At 44.7% G+C, this 25,237-nt stretch overlaps 2 long non-coding RNA genes across 2 annotated transcripts; both read left to right on the forward strand.

Annotated features, from left to right (window-relative positions):
- The first annotated feature begins 9,708 nt into the window (after positions 1-9,708).
- LOC146210154 (uncharacterized) lies at positions 9,709-15,134 on the forward strand. Its single transcript, XR_014708347.1, has 2 exons — positions 9,709-10,463; positions 11,050-15,134. It is a non-coding gene; the product is annotated as an uncharacterized LOC146210154 (long non-coding RNA).
- Positions 15,135-18,824: 3,690 nt separating this feature from the next.
- On the forward strand, positions 18,825-20,853 carry LOC146210155 (uncharacterized). Its single transcript, XR_014708348.1, has 3 exons — positions 18,825-18,949; positions 19,280-19,386; positions 20,452-20,853. It is a non-coding gene; the product is annotated as an uncharacterized LOC146210155 (long non-coding RNA).
- Positions 20,854-25,237: the final 4,384 nt, after the last annotated feature.

The following is a 25,237-nucleotide window of genomic DNA, read 5'->3' on the forward strand; positions in this document are numbered from 1 at the left end:
CGGAGGCGGCGATAAAAAAAAAAAAAAGCGTCTGGGTTCGAGAGTACACGCAAGCAAAAAACAACAATAGGCAATTTATTACGTCACATCCGCCAGATTGCAAACAAATCCTCCTCGCTATAGCAGTGCTCTAGAATATTGGGCAGTGTGACGACCGCGCGCGAAATGCATGGGAGCGGGGGGCCGCTTTTGCGATGACGGAGGCGCCGCAGCGCAGAGGGCGCCACCAGCAACTGGTGTGTCAGCCGTCCGAGCGCCCGCGTATGTGCGCTGCGCGGCGGGGCGGATCAGTACGTTCTTTTTCGCTTGTGCCTCGTCTCGATCTGCTAGTGTCAACATTTTACAAATATGCCGACTAACGGGGCTCAGTACTGTTAGCGCTCATCTAATATATTTTCCATTTTGGCCGTCGGCAGCGCCTCGGGGAAGCAACATGACAGTAGTTGGGCTATAGTGCTCTTGGGCTCCGAAGAAAACAGCTTAAGGAGAGGGGCGCGCGCACGAATTCAGACTCGCACAGCACGGTTCATTCGCCGTACAGCTTGAGTTAGCATTCCTAAAACACCTAATTCGCGTTTTAGAATGTAGTCGTTTTGAAAAGAGGGCGGTGTGGAGCCAGGATGTATGAAGAAGTCAAAACGTGCAACACATGCGTTCGAGCGCTGAATAAATACAGCTGGTCATCAGTAACCAATTATTAAGTCCAAAATGGTATATTTCGTTGATTGACATGCAAACCATGCCGACTACATTGCGTCACCTGAAAACACTAGAAAAGTCGGCATTGCAGATCGATTGAATTAAATATAGAGTATCCCGCTGAAGGTAGATGATAGCAAGGAGATGAAAAACGAACGACAAGCAGGTAAACAGGCTATTGAATAACAGAACACAGTGGGTCTGGAAACGTGGAAGAAGTAGGAGGTAAAGACTGCAAAAAAAAAAAAAAAGTGTCGCCTAACAGGGAGAGAGAAAGGGGTGTGTGGGAGGCATGCGGCATCGTGAATAGAGCGACCGTGAAGGTGAAAAAAGGGTTGAAATTTTTGTGCGGCACGGCAAACGTACGACTCAGAAAGCGGACAATTAAATATAGAGACATATGAAAGGCAATAAAGAAAAACGGAAACAGCCGAGCTTAAAAACCAATTGAAGTCATGGGAAGACGAAAGCAGTGCACAAACAATTAAGCTACAATTCGGGCGTGCAATCGAACGCGTGTAGAGGTATGACTGTCGATATTTAGGAGTCAACAACTTAGTGAAAGTGTACGTTAATCTAAGGACAAACCTTTTTTTTTTCTTTCAATAAACTGGAATTTCTAGTAACGGATGGCTTTAAATACCCGGAGATGCGTGTTTACTTAAGACATTTAATCTCAATGCGTTATAGCTTGACGGTAACATTGTCCCAGAAAATGTTTTCATTCTAAGTAGTTTTTTTTTTTATTCTGCGTGCTCAAGCAACAGGCAATATGCAAGTGATTCTTACTCCCAGAAAATCGCTCTAGGGATGTTTTGGTGCACATGCAAAATGAAAAAGAATAGCTTTGAAAAAAAAAAAAAAAAAAAAACGACGCATAGAAGACGCAGATGCTATAGTATGCGCGTAATTCGCTGCCGCTAGACCATTATTACAACGTCAAAACGTTTAGTTTACTATATGGCGGGATTTTCGATCAGCTTTTAACACGCTGCGAAAGAGAGGTTGTAAGACCGGCACTCGGTTTCTCACCATGAACAAAAGCTGCGCAATAGGCTCGAAGCTAGGCCACAGTTTGCCCAACAATTTGACTCGGGTGGTCTTTCTGGACTCCTGCGCAATTCATATTTTGCAACATTCCTGTAGAGTGTTGAAGCTGAAACATTTTATCTGCTTGGAACAGAAAGCTCACACTTGAAGTAATGAAATTTCATGTGCTTTTGCGGCTTCGCTTTTTGCGAAGTCAAAGAAACGCGACAACAATTCCCAAAGGAAAATATAATTAAATTTCCTTGGAAGTATTTCACGTGTAATATCAACCTTGTTATAATTTTCTTAGGGAAACAATTATAGCCTGATTAGTTCTGTAAAGAGTAGTCGCCAAGTCGCCCCATTATAGTCCTTTAACTAATACATTCGATTACTCATATTTCGTACCACACACTCGAAAATAAACACGCATTAGTGTCCGAATTTGAATTTAACCTTATATTAATTACTTGCTTATTAGGTGCTCCTCATTTGTTTCGCAGTTTTCCGTTTTCTCTCGGTGCGCGACAAGAACCGCAGTACTTGCCAAGGTGGCACGCAATTATAAGTGTTATTTTTTTATTTGCTCTGTACATCTACCATTGATATGCTATTAAACGTCCACACTCAAGTGCCCACTACAACCGCATTCCTTAGTAAGTGACTGGTTTAATTTTTCGTATTTTATTTGAAGCATTGCCCTAGCTGTACTTGACTTTTTTTTTTTTTTTTATCTGTACAACTGTTTCACCCTTTCGTGAGCGGCACGTAAACAATTGTCCGTGACATATATATTTGTTAATCGCTAACAAAAAATAAATCCTTGAGTGGCGTTTATTTTCGCCGGTACCCAGTGCAATGCTTCAATTCATATGGTTAAGAATAAATATATTTTGCTCGCGCACTGTAATTTGTGTAAGCGGTGATTAATGGTGCAGAAAGAACACCAATTAAGGAGATAAATTACAGATTGCTGATGATTTAAGATAATTGTTCAGTCATATATTGATAAGCGCAAGCTGCAAAATATAAGCAGGTGTTCGTAAAAGATTCGCAAAGAGCCCTCATAAAGCTCAATTAAACATTGATTCTCACGTATACTGTTTTCCTCCGCGTATAATACCGCTCCTTACGGGAAGAACGAATACAAAAGTCCACGCTTCGTTGGAAACAATGCGTACAAATATCTCATCTGACGATTTGTGGCTGTCCGCAGGAATAAAAAAAACGTTGAAAGAGTTTCAAATAGCGATTCAAACATCGCACGCAGCTCTGAAGGAATACCAAAGCGTGCAAGGCATCTCCACAGAGATGTAAAGGAATTGCATGGATCAGTTTAAGCCCCTGGAACAAGTAGCCTCTTTATTAAATACTGCACCAATGGCGTAGCGTTGGAAAATAGCTCCAAACAGTACCGCGCCGCTTATCTGTACCTCCGCTGTCCCCGCAGCGGCTACGCGCCGAGCGCCGAACGTGGCACCCCTGTTGCAGGTCGCGCCCTCTCGCGGAAGTCGGTTCCTGTCATCGCAAAAGCGGCCCGCTCTCCGGCGCCGGTCGTCACACTGCCCAATCTTCTAGAGCACTATATCCTCGCCTACCTTCTTTCTTTTCGCGCATGCGCAGCTTATCAAGATCGCGCGGTGGCGACCGGGGGCCCGATCCTCGATATTCGCCTTCCCCTGGCGGCGCCATATTGTCTTTCTGATTGGCTCTGAAAAGAGTCACGTGCTTCAAACTTGTGGCGCGAAACCATCAGTTGAGGCAAGCACTTTTAGCGGTTACGTCAAAATGACGTAGCCGTGAAAATTGATTTCAACCGGAGCTATCCTTGTTGCCTGGATGACAAATACGAATGATTTTGGAGTGGAAGCAAAGTTACTGATGGTGGTTTGGAGAACACTTACGCTCGATTAACCAATGTGATGAAAATAATGGCATACTGGGAAGGAGCGGATGCTCAAATTTGATTGGCTGGAGCTATGTCACGTGAAACACGTGATACGCAGGCATATTTAGATTACGTCAAATTGACGCGTCATGACGTAACTGATGTGCCGCCATTACCGAAAATGCTGACGTTTGGCTAGGGTGGCTAGAACTGTGTGAAAAGCGCGGCGCGTTTCCATTACCGGAAATGGCACCGCTGCTCACCGATGCCGCTAGGGGCGCTGATGCTAAGGGCGCTGTTAGGGTGGCTATCCGCGGTCGCTGCTATGCATGGGGGCAAGTGCGCGGACTGCGCATAATTGCATGATTTGCGCACCGTGGTTTGGCTTTAGAATGCCGCTGAAGGTGAGAAATGGCTCGGTGACGGTGGTTTGTCGACACAAAACAATTATGAGGCCCGAGTTAAGAAATATTCACCAATCAGAACGGCATTCTGTCTAGAGCAGACGACACGCAGTTGCGAGAATCAATTTTTTTTTTCGGCATAAATTTGCGGAGGTTTAATTTAACGGCAGCTGGACCACTCATAAGGTTCAATTTGTGTGCTGGCATGAAAAGTAGCTGACACAGACCCTCAGACACCTTTCTAGAACGCCCATCCTTCTCCGCGCTGCTAGGGTGATTCGCTCCTAATGCCTTCAGATTTTAATTCATTTGCTTTCATCTCGGCTTCCTCAACAATGTGTGGCATTTTTGTTTATTATCACCACCTTTGCCTCCTGCGGTGGTTTTCTTCGAAGTCCACATGTCGACTAGAAGCTAATAACAATCTGCCTCTTAAGAGCTTCAATTTCAAGCTCATGTGATGTAAACAGAGCATGCAAATTCGCGCTAATACGGTGAGGAAAATTTCAACATATGCGGAAGGTGTTGCATGCTTTTCTTTTGCTCTTTAGGTGATTACATGGCAAGACTACTCTGTGTCGCGCAGTGCGTTTGTATCGTGAAAGAATTTGTGGGGTTTTTCTTGCCGAGGCCAAAAGGAAATGGCAAAATTGTACTGGAGGGCTACAGATTAATTTTTCGCCCCATTGAGTTCTTTTAAATGCTTTGTAATCTGAGCAATCGAACGTTTTTGAATTCCCTCTTCTAAGAAATGCTCCAAGGAAATGTAGCTCGTGGAGCATAAAAAAAAAAAAAAGAGATGAGTGCACTTACCCAGCAAAACAGAAAAAGACGTGTTTCTGACAGAATACTTGTTTATTAAATCTATCATTATGTGAAAATACGGTCGCCGGCATGTGTACATGATGGTACCCCAAAAAGACTTCAGGTGTCTAGAGAATGAGAAGCACGCATGGCTTCACTCTCTTGGCTTTCCTTTCATCTTCCTTTTGATTTGCCCCTTTCAAAAAGAAGTGAACCCGGGTTAAGCAGTAAAATTTAACTACAGAATTCGTCAGAGTAGGTGAGTGCTGGGGGCAGCCTATTTTTGTTGTTTCGCCAATCATTTTCCACATGTCAGTCACCGACTTAGCGTGGAGACAAGTTCTGCTGAAAAAGCTAGTAATTTTGTTCTCTAGTGTCATAATAAGGTTGTACAGGGAGTGTGTGGGATACAAAAGCCCGCCAAGGTCCCACAGCATCGATGCTTCTGCGGGCAAATCGGAGCTGGGCACGTCTTCTTTCTTCATTAGGCAAGCATCCTTGCAGTCCTCACAGTCGACAGACAACACACGTTTCCTTGCCACATAGCCAGCGATATAATATATAAGGCGGGCATCACTTCGTTCAGCTGAGTAGGAAGCATGGTCCACAGACACTTCAGCTGCATCGCATTGGAGTGGTCGGCTTTCTTCTTCTTGCTCTCCACCGTCGGTTCCTTCGCTTTCTCTCCTTTGGCAGAGTCCTGCTCAAATATTTAGGTAGGTTCGGAAAGATGGTTGGAATCGCATCTTCTTTTAGGACAGGAACAGCTCGGGGCACTAAGACCTCCTTCCCGTTTATGTTGTGCTTGAAGTTCCGCACAATAAACCTATCAAGGAAAGAACGAAGAGAACCATGCATGAACTGAAGTCTGTATACGAGAACACAAATCACACCTGACGATCAAGACAGCACCAGCGGCCACTAAGGCAAGCACCTGAGAATGCGCATATACAGCGCTAAAAAGCGCGCCGTGGGATAAAATAGTTCATACCTTGCGTCAAAATGTTTCTCGCACACAGCAGAATTCTCTTCCAGTTGCTTATCAGCCCTGGGAATGGCGTTGGTCCATTTGGCGAATAACTCTTCCGAATTTGGAGCTCGGAAGAGGGACACTTTTTCTGTTGCAGATCTGTACCCAGAATTGCATCCAGGCACGAAGCACCAGCGCTGTGTCTTCTTTTTTTTTGCTGTTGGTGGCATTCTCAAAACCGAGCAGACAACAAAATAACCAAAAAATTTCAGAACGCAAAAAGCAGCGCGTGCGATGCGTTCTTACCACGTGCACAACGCTACTGCAGCAATGCGCCGGGCTGCTTGCTCTGACGGCGCCGCTGTCTTCAGCGCCCCCACGCGGCATCGGCGCGCTTTGGGGGCAGCTTTCGCCGGCCGCTTTGCACACCTCAAAAAGTTCTAGCACGGCCGCTCAATGGAGGCGCACTTGGGTGCGGCCCGTCGCGTCGCCCAGAAGAGCCGTATTGCGCCTAGTTCTCATCGCCACCGCTGCGGCGCCACCGCTCCGGGACGAGTCCGGGCGGAGAGCTGCGCGCAGCGGCCGTGGCTGTGCTTTCGTTTCGGCGTCCGCGTGGTTGGCGCTTGCTCAATTTAGGATTATGAGCGGCGTTTCACACATTATGTGATGCTATGTGCAAGTTTGCTATTGATAAGGTGATAGAGGCAAGTCATCATCAATATGCTTTTCCAAGTCATTTGTGGTCTTCCGTTTACAACGAGAACGAGGCAGTCGTGTGCTTCGCTGAGTGCGCACCCATTTAGTTGCGTTTCAACCGCTGTAATAACGTATTCGATATTGCAATCTTGAAATCGGGACATGGTCAGGGGCCATTTATTCAGCGTGCACTTTTCTGGAAACTTACAATTCAGGACGTAGCGTTCAACATTATTATTGTTCAGCATGTTCCTCTCTTTTCACTGGAAATAATATTCAAGTGGGTACCATCACCAAAACATACTAGCTAACACAAACTGTTGCAAAAGAAACAACACAAGACAGCCAGTTCAACGACACGCCCGCAGGCTCACGCAATTTTTTTCTCGTTTGATTATGAAGCCGCGTGATGCACAGAAGACACGTAAGCTTATTTTACAAGCGAAGAACTTTTCTCGAAAAAGGTTTACGGGCAAGCGTGATGTTTTCCACTGTCTAATTAATGTTGCCTGTCCAGTTGGTCAGCAGTGGTCGCATTAGTTTGGTTAGGTCCTTAGTGTGACTGCGGTCTTCTCTCTCGCAAACCAACTCCGGAAATTCCACAAAATAGGGAAGAAGGGATGAAACTAACACGTGGCACAGCTTGCTGCTTCTTATGACCTGCGGGCACTTCATCACCTTGCTAACAAAGGTGCATGTGATTTTCAGATACCTTAGGCGTCCATCATCAAGAATTTTGATAAGTCCAGGGTTTTGCAGGAATCGCAAGGCACAAAATTAATAAATGGATGGGGGCTAATAAAATAAAATTATTGACACTCTAAAGTAAGCACTAGAAGTTATAACTTTGGTAATATATAAATAATGAAAACACGGGCAGGCACTGAGAACAGAATAAATAAAAATGTTTCATGAGATTCTGTAAAACTATTCGTATACTTTCTCTTCAAATGGACGTGCAAGGTAACCAGCCAAGAATGCAATCGGTGCTAACTCTATGTCAGCTGCTGGTTCACATCACACATGAATGAATCCAAGCTGACTCGAAAACTCTCTCGCAGCAGACGTGATATGGCAGTTGGCAAGGTACTTTCATAATCACGAATGCCAAGTTTTATAGCTGCCTATTGTTGACAGGTGCATTTGCAGACTGATACTGGCAAGATGCCAACCTGTACAAAGCATGGCAAAATGTGTATAATCCCAGTCGATATATTCTTTTTTTTGTTTTTTTTTTGCTAGTGGTACCTTCAGTATTTTCTCCGATGTGAAAACTGCAGCCCTTGCGTCAACTTTGTCGTTCCCGCCTTTGAATTGCCTTAGGCTGCTAAAAAGCGATACTATAGACCCGCTTTCAGAGCCTGCTTTAGGGCGTATCGGAAGCTGAAAATAAGATTCGGGTAAATGTAATGCACTAGTAAGGCACACAGAAGACATTGTTGTAAGATACTTGATGTGATCAAGAAGGTCCTTAATTTGCGCCACTGTGGATCTGGTTGTCATAATTGTCACTTCGTACGTTTGTTTGGTTAGCCTTTGCTTCGACGGGCCTCCTTGGACCTGAATGTCTTCGATATGGCAAAGTCCAACTCAAACCAAGAAAGTCGCTCGTCATCTGACAAATAGAGCGGCTCCTCTTGGTGTCTCCATGGCTTCACTTATGCGATGTTGGGCAAGGCATACCATTTTGATATCATCGTCATAAAAGGGATCGTGGCGCAGCTATCTTGAAACACACATGCTTCAGGATGACACGGGGGGTTGTCCAGAAGGAAATGAAGTGTAGCTATAACAAGTGGGGAAAATAAAGCTATTGACCTGCGCACATTAATTTTTTCAATGTTGTTTGTCTCAACATGAGCCCGCGTGAGTAACTTAACTTGTAATGTAGGCAGTTCGGGAACACGGAGGGGACAGCTGAAGGAAGCAGGATCTTCAGTTTTATGTTCTTCATGTAATCGTCATCTGTGAAGTGCAGTGAGTATACCAGTGACTTGTCACTGGGCTCCCACCGGCTTCCTTTTCCATCCTAGCCCTCCCGAGATATGTTTTTCAGCCATGCTGCTCGACGTTGTGAATCGCACGGGAACTCATGGTAACCGATCTTTTCTTGCTTTCGTGGTGCACAGCGGCACACAGCAGTTGTTTGGCATGGTGCTGCATACGCTTAGGACGCTGTTGACACAGGCACCGATGACACGCATGCAGAACTATCAGAATCACGCGGTTATGGTGAGTAGTCAAAACGATAACACGCGCCAACCCAGCCAGCGCGCTCCTTCCGCGTCGTCTGCTCGTCCGTGCTCGGCGTGCCGGCGGCGCTTTGTCCTGGAGTGGTGGCGCCCCCGCGGAGAATGACGGCGGAAACTGTAACTTCTCCCAATACGCGCTTCCCCAGCCATTGAGGCGCGACGCGACGGGCCGCACCAAGTGCGCCTCCATTGAGCGGCCGTGGTTCTAGCCACCCTAGTTTGGCCGCCATAATTTCGCCGAGTGGCGAGGTGCCCGAATTATGCTAATGACATAGAGTTCCTTACACTAACTAGAGGGAAAGCTGACGGCGCTGCACTTCAGCCACCATGGGCGCGCTAAGAATCATGGGCCGGTGTGCTACTTGCTGCGGGACAGTCGGTTTTTCTCGGGTACGTGGAGTGGCGTTACTGCGATGTTTCTTTTTTGTCATCATCATCATTTGAAGGTGCGTACATAGACCGCGAAAGCCATAGTAGCGAAGGCTCAAAAGCAGACGTCGCCAATAAATGGTTTTGTTTCCCAAAATGCAACTAAAAACTTTCTTAAGTGATTGCACAACCATAAATATTTTCATAAAGTTTTTTTATTTCAAAGTTTGCCTATTAAGTGCGAAATATTGGTATTCGTGCTGCTCAAAACTAAGCCAATAGGAGAAAGAGCCATCGCTTATATTGGATAAATATCACACTGGCATGCTGTTTCTTTCTCTCTTTACAATTTATAGTCACAATATTCAATCTTAGGGCATTATTTACGGTAGAACAACGTTTATCTTTGCATTAGTTTTGGCCAAAAGTTGTAGTTCTGCACTCGGTAGCTCACCGGCCCATGATGCTTTGAGCGCCCATGGTGGCTGAACTGGCCGTCTGGAAACTCCATGTAAACGCCCATAGACGGCAGCACAGCTTTCCCTCTAGGTAAGAGTAAGAAACTCTATGGCTAATGAGACTATGGCGACAGGCAAGCTGATTTATGCAGCCGTTAGCCTACCGTAGTTTCTTAGCTTGTTATTAAAAGTAAAAGGATAACTTTATATACACCTTGCATGGCTTTTAAACGCAATAGAAAGGCAAATAATGAGCGCGTATGAAATAAAGGACGCTTGAGACAATCTGTAATGGGGGCAGAAGCTTGCGGCCGCGTGACGGCGCTAACTGCTTTCTTATTTCAAACCCTTTCTTCCTATGGTAAGAAATCATTGGTCTGTGCGGTTATGATAACCCAGCAATGGCGGCGGCCATGGAGGGAGGCATGAAGGGAGGTACGCTTTCATTATAGTGAACTAGAATATATATTCTAGTTCACTATAGCTTACATGGAGGAAAGAAAGAACTTGTACGCTTATGAGTGGTCTTCGTGCCGTTCGTCGTCTGCAAGTAGTGATCGAGGATTTGCTGCAGCACAGCAATGCTGTCAAATTGTCTTGAAAGATAGCTCGTCAGTACAGTCAGATCAATCATCTGACGAGGAGAGTAGTGTGGCGGCTTTGCAAGCTCCGAGGCGAGAATTGTCCTGCGCTCGGAATGTTGAACTGTTGAGCTACTGGTGCTTCGGGTGTGATCGCCAGTGGTGAACGCCTCTGATGTTGGATGGCACGAAATGTATTCGTTCGGCCGAGCGACAAGCTCCCGGAATGTGTCGGGCTTCTCGATGGGTGTCGACCAGCAGGGCAACGCAGTCAATCTGCTGGAAATGGTGCAGCACGTCGAGCATCACAGAGGTAAGTGCAATAAGAAAACCTGTAAAGGTGACTGTTCATACAGCGTCATTCGCATTCAAGTTGTACGCAGGCGGGAAATGACTGAAGATTAAAGGAATACTCACAGGACGCATGCGGCGAATCCGATATTTTTAATCAGCACTTTGCGTTGCTTTTAGCTGCATATTTCTACGACGCATTATAATTTTCTTCAACTTCTCTACACTGCACGAACTTAAAAAAAAAAAAAAAAAAAAAAAAAAAAAAAAAAAAAAAGCTGAGTGTGCTTGTAGTTGTCAAGATTTCTTGGTTAATGGTTTCGACGACCGAGGAAGGAAAAACAAGTGAAATCGCCTGATATAAGTCGTTCCCTTAATTGCAAAAAAAGAAAGAAAAAGTTAGCCACAATACAATTTCCGCCACCAAGCCGTCTTTACCTGTTACGGAAATGGTTCACTTAGGTTTAGGTTTTGCACTGACCATTTCTTGCATTCATAGATTACACTTTACCGCAGCCTAGCTTGTAGCTTTGATGATTTTGAATGTTCCTGTGCCATGCGTGTTTGATATTTTATTTGCATATAATTTAGGCACTAAACATTTGCAGGTGATCGTGTGGACCTTGTGCAGCCGTTGCAGCACTTCCGATCTGAGTCATCATGTGGTGAGAAGTCCTGGGGCCATATTCAACATCATTAACCTCTCTGCTAGGCTTGTATAATCTGGGAGGCCACGCCTTGTCCCTGGACGGCCACATCAGATGTGAAGTGCTATGCAGATGGACAGCTCTTTTTGAAGATCGTTACAGCTTGTAGTGTGTGCAGATCACATGACATTGACGCCACCTGCAAATGGTAATCGCAGCAGGAACATCAACAAGTACAAGGAAGAGGACGTGCAACATTTATATTAACTCGGACAGGAACAACTTGATCACCTGCACTTGAGATTTTCACTCGCTGTCATGATTTTGATATATGCCACAAGTGATCAATGTGCACATTCTTACTGCTTCATGTTCGATAGCATACTGCTGAAAAGCCGTCCAAGTCTTAATTTTTTCTGTGGTTTTGAGATATAACCATCTCTTTGGTGTACATTTTGTTGATAGCATGTGCAAGAACCAAGTTCAGCTTTGGGGTGGCGCAGTGGTTACGGCGCTCGACTATTGTTCCCAAAGACGCGGGATCGAATCCCGGCCTCGGCGGCCGCTTTTCGATGGAGGTGAAAAGCAAGGCGCCCATGTGCTGTGCGATGTTAGTGCACATTAGTGCGATGTTAGAACCCCAGGTGGTCGAAATTTCCGGAGCCCTCCACTACGACGTCTCTCATAGTCTGAGTCGCTTTGGGACGTTAAACCCCACAAACCAAACCAAACCTTTCCTTGGTGCTATAATTTTTTGTCTACCATCTGTAGACATACTGAGTGTATTCTACAAGTGCTGTGGCCCTTGCTGAGAGCTGTCATTCTTTGTTGTATACTTTGCTTTTTTGTGTTCTGCTTAAACTCAGTGTGCATTTTATTAAGTGCTTCATGTCAATGAAACACAGGAAGGTACAAAAACGTTCTCCTTCTACCTCCAGAAGTGCCATTCTGAGTAGGACATGCGGGCAGCAACAGTTCACAATTCACTTTGGTGTTTGTGGCAAGCAGGCAGCCTGCGATGTACTACTTCAGTGAGAATATTTGACATACGTGCACCCTGGTGGATGTGTCTGCAGTCGTTTACCATAGCAGAGTCCATTTCGTTACACCTATCTTGTGTGCTACTAGGGTGAAATGTGAGGTGCCCACTGTGTTTTTCCACAAACTGCAGAGTGAAGCGAGCTGTACTTCTTTGTATTTGGTTGCCTTTATGCTTGTTTTCTATTGCTTCCTTCATATGCTGAATGTAGATGAACAGCAATCAACTAGTTTTCCCAAGGATAATTTGTGCATCTATTTGGTGGTCATTGTCTTTCATTGTTGTATGCACGGAAAATGAGGCCCCCGCCAACTTGTCAACCCATTTTGGCAATTTTAGATTCCACTTTTGCAAAATTTGCCAGTTTCATTTTGCACTGCAATTACTGATGCTTTGTAGTGATGTTAATCAAGATCCCAGATAACCTGTTTAACCTCTGCATCATTTGTGTGGCTCGGCAATCAATGAACATTTTTGTATTCTTCAGTTTTTTCACAAAGGCAACTATTGACTTCTCTGTTTTGTAACTAGGTGATATTGATGTGCATGTGCACCCACTGGCAAAAGTTCTTGAAGGTGGCTTCGCAGGGGAAAGAATGCATTCATTTGTGTACGGGATAAATTGCTTGACATTTCATGTTTCACTATATAACTCATAGTCACAATAATGATGCACAAGCGCAGGAGTGAAATAAAAACTTTTTGATAAGATTGTCCTTCATAAATTTTTGACTGCAGCTCTACAAAATGCTTTGCTCCTTTTGTGCATTGCTACATATCTTGTTCCATAAAATACCTCCCTCCATGATAGCGTTGTGTGTAGTCCTTCCATACCTCTATTATGAGGCTGCTATCTGGGCCATTTGCTTCTTGACACATTCTTGCTGCTGCCACATGCCCTCCGGCACTCACATATGTTAAAAGAGGGTTGGTAAAGCTCACATATTCATGCTCTAAGCCACTGGAGACTGGCTTCATCACTCGAGATGTTTATCGAATGATTGCAGCTGTGTATAACTGCTTCATTACTTTTTTTCTGTTAGTTGCTTTTGTAGCCTTCATTGTTCTTTGTGAGCTTTAAATTGAGAATTTTAAGGAAGGGGCACAAATTTTATGCCAATCACTTTCATTTCATTTATATAGAAGCACTTTCAAGGAAACTTGTGTTTCATCATCACTTTTCAACATTTTGTACCATTGTGCTAGTACTGAGTTGTATAACTTTTTGCTCTCATAAGTGACAGCTGCGCTAGTTTCACTTACACCTATCCTATTGTCGCATGTGTTTTCTATGTTATCTAGTATCCCTATGCTTTCCTATTATATCAGCTTCAGCAATCCTCTCTGCATTTAACCCTCAGAATGTGCTGCATATTTTGCACGTCTGCTATGTGTACAGCCTAAATTGAACACCACAATATATTCTTAAGATTGCATTCAAAAGATAACTTCCTGAAGGTACAATCCTATTGAACACAGTAGACGTCATACTATCCATAAGTGAGCCATTCTTTTTCATGATGTATTGAAGAATTTGTGAACAAAGCGATTTCATTTTATCTTGACCACATTCGTCTGTTGTTTCTGTGGTACAGCCTCTGCCACAGCTGCATCTATAACTCGGCTGTTGACACTGTGGTCAAATGTCTTGCGAGCCAGCAGAGCCTAATGTAGCGTTGATGTTCAGCTATTGGCTTCTTGCTTTTTTTTTTTTTGATGCAGCAACGTTAAAGCCTCTTTTCTGCACAAAACGCGACGTTGTGAGTGGAAAATCTTGGGCACATTTCAGACAGGTGACATGGCCGAGTACTCAGTGTGATGTCTCTGGCTTCACCTTTGAGATGAATGTGTGAGGTGATAAACCTTGCAGGATCTTTGGGTAATAAGACAGGCAACCCTTAGGCCATGGAAACGCATCCGTACAGCTTGGTTAGAGTGGGCTTTATAGGTATCTAGACAAGTGCTCTTCCACATAATTGGATAACTTACAGGTATATGCTACTGATATGTATCATAGAATAAATACTAGATGTTAGCAGTAGCAAAGTCGATTCACACGAATGAGAGTCTGCAGACAGGAGCCATAAAAGCTGTTGTGTCATAGCGGTAAATGCTGAGCTTGCGTGTCCCCACAATTGTTTTTAGAGCATGAAGTTTTCAAGTGCTGTGCTGGTTTGCCTGATAGCCGTCACACTGAGTGACTTGCTGAAATAATGCTTAAGGCTTGTCTTCCTGAGCCAAACATTTCTCCTTTTTGGTAGACTGCATAAAGGGAACATTCTAGGTGTGGCAGGCATTTATGCACAGATAAAATCATTCTTACACACACTATAACTACCTTTGCCCTGTCCATAACAGAATCAGGGAATACTTGCTCTGTCCCAGGTGCCGACTACCATTTAAATGACGTTGAGTTCCATAATCTTTGATACTGGTAATACTGCGGAACGCATAGCATCCCTTGACTGTAGTTGCAGCCTAGTGGTTTGCGCATTTGGGGACCAATCCTCAGTGGTGTTGGGTACTCTTTGGTAAAACAGTGGGTGCTTGCTTTGCTGGTGCTGGGGTTATCTTGGGCCAAACACTTGGAGAATGGGTTTTTGACCCTATCTTGTGTTCCCTTGCTTTGTATAGCTAATTTCTCTTCTTTGGTCTCCAAGGCCGTGCCACCTTTCAGATATGGCGATGAGCTGTACAAGTACAACAATACTGTAATTACTTGAATGCGTGACAGCCTTTCATTTTTTAGGCTGTGTATTGTAGAGTGTGTAGTGCTGTAAATAAATTTTGTATTGTTTTGTATATTGTAATTTTCAGTTTTCTTATAAGCAAGGCTTCATGTCAGGTGCATGTAAAAAAAAATGCCAAAAAGTACCGAAAGCAAATGATACACCAATTGTTAGTCAACGACGAGCTGTTTAAAGCTACAGGGAATGTGTTACGTGAGTAGCAGGTCTCTTAAAGTGTGCATGTTTTACCAAAATAAAGGACAGAAGCTATACTGCAACCTGTTGGAAGAACCATGCATACAAGACGCACTAGCTGCAAATCATACGCTCATTTAAATCACGTTTAGTTTTCCAATGATATGCAATCAGAATGTCGAAAAAGTAAATTTCATGCTTTATTCCCATATTTATGCCCGTATTCAGGTGAGGTTCATTTGAGCATGTTTTTGAGTCAGAGTGTAGAGAGTGGATGTTAGACAGTTGCACGTTGGACATTATGCATTGCTGGAAGAGCACACAGGGGATGGCACAGCCAATACAAATCATACAGTATTATCACCTACAGTATGAACCTTTGCCAAAAAATCCAGAACACCACCCTGATGTGCTGCAGGCCACATTGCTGCAGGCCTTGCAATTCATGCCTCTTTTTGTCGAATATTGTTCCTGTGCATGCTTCTGTTTTTCTTTTTTGTTGCTGTTACTTTTTACTTACGGTGTCTTTAAAGTCACGCTTGCTTTCCCCTTTGGCTCCCTTGCTTCACTCAGAGACAGGTTCGGGCTTTGTGTATATAGCATGTGCACTGGTTAATGTGTGCATGAATGCTACATTCAATTGACAATTGCTTCAAGAAAATGGTTTCCGTACTGCATCTAGCTCATTGTAATTAGGCATCATATATCATATTCACTCTTCATGTCTGTTCCTTCACTTCCTGATCGTCAAATAGTATATGTGAAGGCATATCTCTAGCTGACCTCATCACCCTTCTCTCCTCTGAGGAATCATGCTGCACTGAAAGAAAGTGCCGGATGCTATTGCAAGTGCAAAACTGGTAAACAGTAGCAAAGGAACTAGGCTGTACCTGACAAATTTTGTTTCTCTTGTGACATTGTGGTGTGATGTGCACCTGCATCAGACGAGCAGTGTTGCTACTTTTATAAAATGTTTTTATGCAACATGCTCAGAAACCAAGCAGAATAATACCGACAGCTTTTTTTTTTATTATTATTATTTTAACGAGGCATCTGCCACAACAGAGTGACACACTCTGCATGCGGTGAAATGTGCATACAGCGTGCTATGTCTAATTCAGGGCACATTGAATGCCATCAGCGTGAAAGCTAACCTGTTGCTGCCAGTGGGCATCTGGATACACTTTTCATTGCATTTTCATTGCTGCCAGAAAATCTTATCTGCTTATTTTTGCGGCTGCGTGAAAACGTCCCCGCCTCGATGGCTCAGTAATGATTATAGACGCTCGGCTCTCTGACCCGCAATATGTGCGTAGCCCAGCTACGACGATCGCATTTCGATGGAATTAACACGCTAAAGGTGGTCCGATGTCAGCGCATGCTAAGATCGCCAGATATATGGCCTAATCGAGCTCTCCACTATGCGTGTTTTCACTACGCCGCTCCAGTCGGGCCGATATCTGCACGCTACGCCACAGAAGCCGACACGTATACCCGGCCGTAGCAGACTTGCTAACATGATGGAAACGGTGGGCTGCCGCAGGCAGTTTCCAACGACAGTGATACCCTGAGAAGGCCAGCGTTGTCGTCGGATAGGTGCGTCTCTTCTCTAGAGGCAACTGCAGCCCGAAAATCTGTTGGGCGCTTCCAATTCTCAGTCGTAAACAAATTCTTTAATCCTGATACTCGCCGATTTCTCTGCGCGACTAAGTCCATAAATGAAACACGGACAGCTAGCAACATGCAGGCATCTCAAGTGAGGCATCGCTCACACTTGACGACCGGCTGTTCGTGGGGTTTGCGTCGAGTACCGCCGTTCGCTCAGCCTAGCTGCTGGTGGACGTCCGACAGCGTGTGTACTATGATGCACTGTGGTCGCAACTACCGTTACTATAATAGTACAGTACAGCCGCAATGTATACGTAAGTATCTCACTATCTCCTCAGCCTTGCCCTGCCGCGCGACGCGTGTATGCAGCGTAAACACTGTTCGCACCGACCCTTCAGCTTCTTGGCATCGCAGCGTTGGCATTTTTGTAATCGGCGCCAAGTAGCAGACGACGGCGTTGTTTTTTGTAACTTTTTTTCTTGTTTTTTAAATTTCGTCATCAATTTCTGTTTATACGCGTTTTAGCGCCGCCCCAATATTTACGTCACAGGTACGTCACAACATGGCCGAAAAGGCGAATATCGAGGATCGGGCCCCGGCAGGGCGTCCATCCATCCATCCACCCATGGTACATCGCAGTACATCGCTAGGCCAGGGGTGTGAAACTCCCTATACCTCCCAGCGGCCACGAATTACAGACGCTAGCGCCAAACTCCCCATTATAGGATTATAGCGGGCGGGGGCGCGTAAAAAATGGACTTGACGGGGGAGGCCGTATAGCGGACTGGTCCAAAAAAACGGTGCGCTGAAGGGGGTGTCGGTAGGCTGCTTCAAGCAGCGCGGGTCGCGCGCTCGCGTGCGCCCGCGCCCGGGAAAACGCTCTGCCCGTGGGTTTTCTACCGCATCATCGTTCTGCCGCGGAGCGACTATGCGACCGGCTCGCGGCAGGAACAGTGTGATGGAAAGAAAAACCACAAACATAGCGCTCTCGAGGGCGCAGGCGCTCGCGAGCAAGCGTACCCGACCGCAGCAAGAAATAGCACAGAGAACAGCAGATATCGTTTCTCTTTTTTATTAGCTGCACGTGAAACAGAAAATGAAAAGATGCGACAAGGTATCCCTCACACACGCGCACTTTACATAGCTAACAGTTTACAGTAGTGTTATGTGTTCTGCGCTAACATTGTAATCTTGCATGCTTGCTTTATCACTACAAAAGAACCCAGTTTGCCGGCACTGCTTCTGTCAGCATGTGTACAGTTGATATGAAATTAAATAAATGATGCACATATTCATTCTACGTATTCCATACCATCAAAGCAATGTAGAAACATGAGCAAATACCTGCGTTCTAGTTACCTAGTGGTTGGTATTTGATGCAAGTAATCACATGTCACTGCGCTATACATAACCAAAATGCATGATTAAAAATTTACACTACCCTTCCTGGAAGAACCGTCTTCTTCGAAACGCACGTCTCTCCACAGTACATGAAGGTAACAAGTTCAACAACACGAAACACAGCGGATATCGCCGACTGTAATGGCCAGCACAATCAGCAGACGAGATGGGTCCACGGAACTGGAGGTGCACGCAGACAAGTCTCTCGTCTCACGAAGGGGCGAAGAGCCAGCAGGAATGAGATGCACAGAGTAAAAGAACCGCGACGAAAAATCGCGACTTTGGCCGATAAGTCAACACGCAGAGAATTCACAGCGCTAGGCTACGCAGACGACCGACGCAGACGACAGTTCTAATTCAAAACGAGCGGAGTCGTAACGGTTGCAGCGGTTCACGCGACGAAGCAAGCCACGCAGCGCAGTCGGCGGCGCCGTCAGTGCGAGGGGAAAATTTAGGCGCGAGGGAGAAGTCCTCCTCACAGCTTTTTCTTTCCTCCTTTCGCCCCCGCTTGGGAGAATTAGACGAGGTGGAAGACCTGCCGGTCGCCACCGCGCGATCTTGGTAAGCTGCGCATGCGCGAGAAGAAAGAAGGTAGGCGAGGAGGATTTGTTTATAATCTGGCGGATGTGACGTAATAAATTGCTTATTTTTGTTTTTTGCTTGCGTGTACTCTCGTACCCAGACGTTTTTTTTTCATCGCCGCCTCCGCAGCCGCAGTTGCTCTTTTTTTTTTTCTTTTTTTTTTTTTCCCGTTTTCAATTTTGGCGCGCAGTGGTACAAGCAAGCGGGAGGCTTGTTCGCGCCGCGTTGTTTCAGATTGACCAGACTGGAATGTATTCTGCAAAATAGACTGGGCGGCACCCATCCTTGCAAGTTTCTTCAGACTTTCGTAAGTACAGCGAAAATGCAGCGCAAACCACTTACGGCGGCATCCCGTACTTTCCTCATGGCGCCGCTCTTCTTACGTTACAGCTTGTCTGGAAAGTTTTGCTGCATCGATGCGTTATTGCTAAGTGATCTCAATTCTTTTTTCGGCATCTTGCTGTGAGTCGGTGGCTTCGTAGAGGATCTACGAAGCTCTTTTGCGTGCGCCAGGAAGCAGTCCCTTCAATATCCGTGCTTCGATCGGTCGCCGGCGGCTCATTTTCGAGTGCGCCTCCGTTTTGCTCCCGAATAGCCCTGTCTTAGCAAGAGCAACCATTTCTATTTTTTGTTTCAGTGTGTGCCGAAATACTCTTGCTGCACAGCGTTTTTGGGATCTTGGCTACGTCGCAGCTTCTGCTCATGGGCTCTCCTGCACCATGAATGCCTTGTGGCTCATGAAAGGTGGGTACAAAGTGTGTGCTGGCAAAAACAGGTTGCTCCACAAGAGCGCTACTATATGACATCGAAGTGACCTTATTTCTGAAGCTGGCACTGGGCATGCATTTCGGTCAGCACCGTCACAGCCAAAGCAGTAGAAAAGGGGGAAGGGGGTGGGGGTGCCAGTACATATCTGCCGGATTGTTCTAACCACTAGATAGGACTAACCCGGTCATACGACTACAATTGTTGTATAACATTTTAGCTAAGCGTGATAATATTAATGCTGACATTTTTGCATCAACTCCAGGTGAATTCAAATTCTGTTTCTAGTTATGACTGTATATTGTCTTGTGTACCATACAAGGTAATTGCTGTTCATGGGCACGGTAAAAAAATACGTTTTTCAATGCTCACCAGCAAATCTACTCAGTGACAGTGCTATTTCTGTGGCTATTATATAGATCCTTTTTGTATTCCTGACTAGAGCTGGTGAAATCGCTTCTTTCAGCTGTAGCGCGTTAACAAAATGAATGCTGGTGCATATTTTCCAGTAGCTGTCAAATACAGTGAGAGGGCATTCAGGTGCACAAGGTGGGACTAGGCTGAACCAGTCTGTCCCATATGGAGATACTAGTGCCCACGTAGGCCTGTCATGGTAGGAAATAGAATTGTATAATTGCTCGAAGAGCTTTCCAGTAGCATGTCTTGATGGGCTAGCTGGCACACCACTGCAGTGTGGTTTGGCTGTGCGAACAGGCCAAGGACGAAAGGAACGCACATGGAAATGCCAAGTTTGTTTTATAATTTCTTCATCTGCGTGTTTCTTTGGTTTACACTGCCAAATCATATTCACGCTTTCCTATATGTTATCTTGCAAACAGCAAATGCACTGCTGACACTAGGGGCAAATGTTATTTGCTCTTTTTAGTTGAGGCCAATTTATTTTACTGATAGAACATTAAATGTTTCCATGTGAGTGCCATGCGACAGCTACTAGCATTATACTTTCCTTCTGTGTTGCAGCGGGATCATTCATGTCTTACCTTTACCAGGAGCCGGCATTTATTGCAATCTTCTGATTTCCAGGCCCTTCCCTGTCTGGCGCGTGTGCTGAAACAGGAATCCCTTGGAGGCGATTTGCAGCTTTTGTTCATCATCTTGATTCCGTCCCCACATAGGTAATAGCCACTGCGGTGGCACAGGATTAGAGTGCTCAATTGTTAAACCCAAGGACACGGGATGAAATCCTGGTTGCGGCAGTCCCTTTACAATGGAGGCGAAAAGCAATGCCGTGAACTGTGCGATGTTGACACACATTTAAAGACAAGGTTGTTGAAATTTCTGGAGGCCTTCACTAAAACATGTATCTATGTCCCAATATGGAAACAGTCTGTCCGGGCAATGGACAGGGAGAAAATCCAATGAGGTCATTGAGAGCATATTTACCACGGTACCAGGGGTGAATCCAGGTGCCTACCCTGTTGGGGGGGGGGGGGGGGGGGGGGGGGCACAGCTAGTATTATTGCGACATATCTGTAGTGCTTCCTGATATCTATTTTTTTACATAGTGTAGACCAGTTGGTGCAAACCTAACTTGCTGGACATGGACATGGGAAGCCAAGGACATGGGAACTCAATACAAAGAAGTACATGGGACAACACTGTTTGGTCTGAGACCCATTTCCAAAGCATTTCACCCCAAAAGAGCCAAGCATCAGGTCGGAGGAAATCCTGTACCAATTGGAAAACTGTTGAGTACCTGGCGGCACCTGAAATCAAACCTGGTACCTTCTGAATGCGCAGCATTTCTTTTTCTTGTGTTCCAGTGTCTTTGGCTGGTCCAATATGTTAGATTTAAGTTTAGTACAATACCCCAAGAAAACAAAAATGACAAAATATTTTTGGTCAGTACATAATCTAATTGCCCACTGTTCTTTTAGTTTTCATGCCATTATTTGTCTATAAAATATATATCCATGAAATTTGTTGCCGCCTAACTAAATTTGTGCAGAGCAAAACACAAAATTTCACCAATCCAGTTTTTGTGTGTGTGTGTGAGTGTGTTTAGGTAAAAGAAACATTGTTCTACATGCTAGTTTAACATATTTGACAATGGCTAAGTTTAAGAAATAAAAAGCACAGTTATGAGGTTCCTGAAAATTTTCAGACAGCTCGTCTCAGTGTATATTATTATTTTTTTTTTAAGAACATTGGTAAGTATGCTGAGCACTGATGTCTTCTTACAATGAAATTTTTTCTAGCTTGGTCAGTTCTTTCAAGAACAAACTTAGTATTATCCTTTAACCATAATCATCACGGAATGACACCTGTAAAAAAAAAAAAAAAAGACGAAAATGTACTGCATACACCAGCGCACCTTTGACCAAGCCTTTCTGAATTCATGAACGATCATTAAGCTTTTTTAAGATCTTCCAAAGCCACGTTGAACACCATTAGAACAAGAACCCGAGCAAGGGCTACTACCCCACCAAGACATGATGGCCTTGTGACAGAATCTGCCTCACATTCAGGAGGTACCGGTTTCAATCCTGGTGCTGGTGGGTACAAGATTTCTCCCTGCCTGATTCTGGGCTCTTCTGGGATAAGATGCTTGGGAAAGGTATTCTAGTTCACTTCAGGAAAAGGGTCATGAACCAAAATTCTCGCTTCGTTTTACCATTAGACAACCCTAAGTCCGCTTCGTGCAGCAGAAGCCCACGTGCAGTTCCTTTTTCCTCCTTTCCTAAGTCATGAGCCCTGGTAAGCCAAGCACCAGGCTGGGCCATAGCTGGTACACATTTGAGAAAATTGGCAGTGGAAGTCGAACCCACCACATTGCTGTAATGTGGAATGATGCTGAGATAAGGAAATAGTGAGCCAGCCCAATTACTAACCATTCAAGAAAGACTACTGATTACTCACACTGTGGTTAATTAACAGGATGTACTCAGGGGTGCAAGAGCTCAAATAAGATTTGTAGCGAATTTTGGAGCAGCAAAATCTTCGTTTTAGAGCAATAAAATTCATATTTGGAGCAGCTCACGAGAAAAAAAATTAATTCAAATTTTAGAGCTGTTAAACAGGGAAGAAACTTTACTTTCGGCACAAAAGAATGAAGAGGTATGAATATCGGACTGTATGAATGTGATCCAAAGGAAGTCTAGCAAAGGCCACCTATCACCGATGCTGCTTGTACTATTTATTTTTGTAAATAAGCTTTTTGTACTGCTAGGCATGCTATCACACACACAAAAATGCGAGTCATAAAATTGAAGAGGCTAAATAAAAAAAGCTAGAGAATATGCTTTTTTTTTTTTTTTTTTTCATTTAGCACGGTTTGACAACCTTAATCATGGGACTTTATGTTGCTTGCAAGGCTCAAAAAACATTGTTTTACTCTCTGCAAAATCCACAACTCGTGTCGTGCGAGGGCAGCTACGAAAGAGCTTAATTTGAAGCAGTGACTGCGATCAGCCTGTGTCCAGAAGCGAGCGCAGTGCAAAGACAAAATGTTGATTAAAAAGCAAATACAGAAACAAAGACAAAAAGAAACGCCGACCAAAAGGCGAAATGGCAAATGCCGAAAGCAAGTTTTAAGCAAAGAAAACCGATGAGCGAGCACATCTTCGGCTTGTGAATTATACTTCTTGTGGACTGGCGGTGGCTTTGACACAATATTTTGATTAAGGAGAGGTGGACGATTATTAGGTTATGTATTTCATGCACAATGCATACTTTATAGTACTTCAATGTTGCAGCATGCATAAATGTTAATTTTGGCAGTTTTGGGCTCCACTGCGGCATTATGGAATTCAATAGCTAGGCTGCTGTGCGTTTCTCGACCTTCTGATGTTCGAAATAAATTTCACATGTTCCACCTCCAGTTGTATTAGCACAAACTTCGGCGGTGATGCAGGCATTGCGAAATCAGGGGTTAGACGAGTCGTATGTGAAAGTGCTGCAAGATATATTTAGTAGGTGCACAGCAATCATAGTTCTGCATAAAAAAGTAACAAAATTCCCATACAGAAAGGTGTTAGGCAAGGAGACACGATCTTTCCAGTACTATTCACAGCTTGCTTAGAGGAAGTATTCAGAGACTTGGAATGGGAACAGTTAGAGATAAGGGTAGATGGAGAATACCTCAGTAATCTGCGATTTGCTGATGACATTGCTTTGCTAAGTAGCTCGGAGGATGAACTGCAAATAATGATTGATGACCTAGATAGCAAAAGTAGAAAGGTAGGCTTAAAAATCAATATGCAGAAGACTAAGGTAATGTTCAACTGCCTCGGGAAGGAACAGCAGTTTACGTTAGGTAGCGAAGCACTGGAAGTAGTAGGCGAATATGTATACTTAGGACAGGTAGTAACCGCAGATCCGGACCATGAAAAGGAAATAACAAGAAGAATAAGATTGGGATGGAGCGCGTTTGGGAAGCACTCGCAGATTATGACTAGCAGCTTACCGGTATCGCTCAAGAGGAAAGTATACAACAGTTGCATCTTACCTGTACTCACCTATGGGGCTGAAACGTGGAGGCTAACCAAGAGGGTTCTACTTAAGTTGAGGATAACTCAGAGGGCTATGGAACGAAAAAGGGAGAGGGCAACATTAAGAGATATAGGAAGCGTGCAGAGTGGGTCAGAGAAATAACTCAAGTTACTGACATTCTAGTGGAAATTAGGAAGAAATGGGCATGGGCAGGACATGTAGTTCGAAGAGAGGATAACCGATGGTCGCTTAGGGTAACAAACTGGATTCCAAGGGAAGGAAAGCGTAGCAGGGGGCAGCGGATGAGGTTGAGAAGTTCACAAAGGTCAAGTGGATGGGAGAGGCCTTTGCCCTGCAGTGGGTATAGTCAGGCTGATGATGAAACACAGAAGCCACCTCCTGCACTATCTGATGATGGGAAAGTGAGTCTATCGACAAGACAGTATAAAAATAACCTTGCTGTACATGAATGAACCAACAGGATATCGAAAACTTCCATGAGCTGCATAAAAAACTAAGATACATCATATAAAAACATGCAGCACTTAAAATACAGTGTTGAAGTATTGCTCCAAAATCACAAGTACCACCACGGCCCACCACGGAAGCAATAGCAGTGGTGCCTCGTCACAAACAGCCCATTTGCGTTATAGGGTTCCTTCAGCGCAGAGGCAGTGACTGAACTGGAAAGCGGTGAAAGCACATGGATGCAAAGAAAATATGAGTAGGCATTAGGCATGCCGCCATCTCAAAATAAAACTAAAATGCCAGTGACGCATGCTACAGTGTCTGAAGCATCGTGATTGGTTATATCACCTCCGCAGAAAGTTGTCACTGAGTATGGCAAACTTTTGCGGATAGTCGGGGCATTTTGGCACAGCATGACGCAAATTTCACGCTTAATGCACAGCTTGGTGCAGAAATATGTAGCCGTATCAAAATATGCAATTGGTGCAGCTGTTGCACCCCTGTGTGCTGTCCGCTCATCATTCTTGGATATTCAGGCACCAAGCCGCTTCTGCTCTTTGAGGCCTGGGAGAGGTCTGTTGTCTTTGCCTTTTTAACTGCTTGGGGCACGACAGATTTTATTAACCCTATTCAGTATACCAACTCTTTTCAGCCTTCCGTTAATAGCTTGGTACGCAGATTTAGGGTGTCTTTGGCAGGCGCACCTCCTGCATATCCTTCAAAACCTCTAGCAGTCTCTCCACTGCTTTGAAGCTCTGTTCGATCGATAGCCTTTGTCCTGCGAAGCTCCCTAGAAACCAAATACTGAGATTGTTGCACTGGAAGTCTCGTCACTGACACGAAAGAATAAGTAAGGGGAACAAAGGACTCCTTTGCGGCGCGACGGAGTCCTGTATTTTTTCTTCATTGT

The sequence above is a fragment of the Amblyomma maculatum genome, chromosome 1 (genome assembly GCF_055883805.1).
Source record: "Amblyomma maculatum isolate TAMU_Amacu chromosome 1, ASM5588380v1, whole genome shotgun sequence".
NCBI lineage: Eukaryota > Metazoa > Arthropoda > Arachnida > Ixodida > Ixodidae > Amblyomma > Amblyomma maculatum.